We start from the raw sequence: 3,272 nt of genomic DNA, 5'->3' as shown, positions 1-3,272 counted from the left end.
TATATGTTAAGGTTTAATCACATGGCATTGGACAAAAGCTAACCAAGCGTTACATTGCCCTTGCTTGCTAAGAATTTATGATCTAAAACAACAGTGCCAAGGGCATAAAATTTAAAAAGTTAGCCTGATTTAAGCAAGGCAGATTTTTTGTAATAGTTTTATTTTACTATTTGAGAATATTTTCAAGTCGTAACATAGTGCTACTGAATTCCCTTAGGAAAAGGGTGTAAAGGAAAGTAGAGGACAGTTGGGAATAACAAGTTATACAATCAGATTGCAAAAAAAAAAGAAGAAGAAGAAGAAGAATGTCAATGCATGATGTTGCATCTTTCTTAGAGTTAAGGCCTAACAAAATAAAGCAAATATATCTAATAATGCAGGTTTTGAGGCCACTTCAAATCTCTCTCCCTCTAGAATCTGTATCATTATCTCAGAACTGAGGCTAATGTGAGGTCAGTATAAAATATCCATGTGTCCCACTAGGCATAAACCAGAAGACAACCCTAACTGGTCCCTAGAGTCTCAGACTCCCAATTATCTCACAAATACAGACTCCTTCTGGGCAAGATCTGTTCTCTGTAATTTAAACCAAAATAAGCCTAATTATCTGGAGGCCAAAATAAGCCTAATTTTCTAGAGCAATTTTTACCTTATGACAAGGTTTAGTGTCAAGAAAGAATAAAAGACAATGAAATCCTATAGCCTGAATATAAATAAACACATAATTCAATTGCCTATTATTAAATCAAACTTTACGAGGATTTTAAAAATCATGGTGAACCTCATTCCAATCAATATGTTTGGATCTATCAGATAAGTGTAATACTCAGATAACTGAGTCCTCACCTGTCCATATACAAGCTGCATTTCACAAAAGTCTACTTTTCTATGAAAAAAAGTAAGAAAATGAGGTAGGGAAGGCTGACCTAGAAATTGATAAATAAATGCAAGAAACTTAGAACTTAAAAGAAAGTGAAAAAAATGGAAATTCCCCTATCAAAAAAGAAAAAATTTAAATGAGGATAAACCAGTGTCCTCTTTTTTCCCTCCTATTTAAAGTAAATGTTTAATAAAGTACTACTTTTGTTACTAACGTTTGAAGAATGATCTTTTTTTTTACACAGGCACGTGAAACAATTTTATTTCAGTTGTCTTTAAAACCACAAAGACACTATGTTCTTCATCTAAAAACATTAGTACAGATAACTATACTTTCTAGAAAATGATTATATAGACCCTCTCAAAGAAAAATGCACACCATTATATGGTTCAGACAAGTTACTTGGGAAAAACACATCTGGACCGATTCCTAAAACATACCAGAAGACCATGCTGCATCTTTTGGTTCAAAGTATAGATTACTGTCATCAGTAAGGGCTCCTGCATTCTTACATATTTGAGAATACACATATAGACTGGTTTGTGACTTAATGCTCCATTGGTTCATCAGCATTTTCTGCAGGTTCATCAGCAGGTTGACCAGGCTGTGCCTTTCTCTGTGGTCTTTCTTCAAGACCTTCAGGAACCGAGATACATCATCATCATCAAAAATCGTAAACTCCAAGTCTTTACCAACAATTCCAATGGAAACATTTTTTGTAGTTAGGTCCTGTTCTGCAGGAAGTGTCTCTCATAAGGCACGCAGACCATGCTTAACCAGTTCATTCAAATTGCACTCCATAAACCCAGACACATGTCCCTCCAAGTAAGTATGAGCGGATTGAGAACGGGCTCCAATGGACATGGTTCTACAGTCAAAATAGTTGGCAGATGGACAAGTTTGGAAAATGTGAGGGCCCATATCATCATAGCCAGCAATAAGCAGTCCAACACCATATGGTCTCCGGCCATACCGTTGTGTTGGTATCTGGGTCTTGCTTCCAATTAGAGATATAAGACGAGACACAGGAAGAGGTCTGTCAAATACAAATCTGGAATCCAAACACTCCTGGCACATAAAATTACATAACAGTCTAGCATCAGTAGTAAGTCACGCAGTTGAGATACCAATATTGTTATCAACATGGAGAATTTTCTTCTGATGAGCTGCAAGCTCTGATTGTGCTCTCTTCAATGCAACCAACAATGCATGGGTTTTTGATTTCAGACCAACTGTGGCTGAACCTTGTTTGACAGCTTCCATTGCATATTCAATTTGATGAATCCTGCCCTGAGGGCTCCAAAGAGTGACGTCGTTGTCATACTGGTTGTCATACTGGTTGCGAAACATGGTTCTGGCGCGGGTCATGCTGCGGCCTCCGGCAGAGGTGGAGGCTTCAGGAGCGCGGCCCGAAGAATGATCTTTTTTTAAAAAATGTACAAGCCACCTTTAGGTTTTTTATTTCCTTTTAGCAAACCCAATCTTTCTTTTCTTTTTATAAATAAGATTGTACTTAAAGTATACATTGTGGTGATCTGATACATATATACATATAAAAGAATTCCCATCATCTAGTTCATTAATATCCCACACCTCACATATTTACTTTTTGTATGAAAATGAAATTTAAGTCATATTGTTTAGCAAATTTCAATTCTACATTATAGTGTTAATAACTATAGAAATCATGTCTAACATTAAATCTTCAGAATTTATTTATTTTATAGCTGAATAATTGTACCCCTTTACCAACCTTTTACCTACTCACCACTATCCTCTGGCAACCACTTTTCTCTCTGTTTCTATAAATTTACCTTTTTTTTAGGTTCCACATATAAGTGATGCCATGTAGTATCTGTCTTTCCGTAACTTATTTCACTTAGCATACTGCCCTCCAGGTTCATTCATGTTGTTGCAAATGTCAGGATTTCCTTTTTTATCATGGCTAAATAATATTCCATTGTGTGTGTATGTATGTATATATATATATATATATATACATACATACACACACACACACACACACACATATATATACACACACATACATATATACACCTTCTTTATCCATTTATTCACTGATGGACACTTAGGTTATTTTTAGCTTGGTTACTATGAATAATGCTGCAATGAACATGGGAGTGCAGAATTTCTTCAATATCCTGTTTTCATTTCTATTAGATATATCCCCAGAAGGTATATATCAAAGTATATATCCAGTTCAAACTACTGATAATATTATAGTTCTATTTTTAATTTTTTGAGGTACCTCCATATTCTTTTCCGTACTAGACACACCAATTTACATTCCCTTGTGTACTAACAGTATACAAGGCTTTCCTCCTCTCCATTTCCTCACCAATACTGGTTATCACTTGTCTTTTTAGTGGTA

General features: G+C 35.4%; 1 pseudogene; it reads right to left on the bottom strand.

Moving 5' to 3' along the window:
- Window positions 1-1,427: 1,427 nt before the first annotated feature.
- LOC129512363 (proteasome subunit alpha type-1-like) lies at window positions 1,428-2,248 on the bottom strand (annotated as a pseudogene).
- Between the last annotated feature and the right edge of the window lie 1,024 nt (window positions 2,249-3,272).

The sequence above is a fragment of the Nyctereutes procyonoides genome, unplaced genomic scaffold (assembly GCF_905146905.1).
Source record: "Nyctereutes procyonoides isolate TBG_1078 unplaced genomic scaffold, NYPRO_anot_genome, whole genome shotgun sequence".
Classification (NCBI taxonomy): Eukaryota; Metazoa; Chordata; class Mammalia; order Carnivora; family Canidae; genus Nyctereutes; species Nyctereutes procyonoides.
This window is presented reverse-complemented; position numbering and strand designations above follow the sequence as displayed.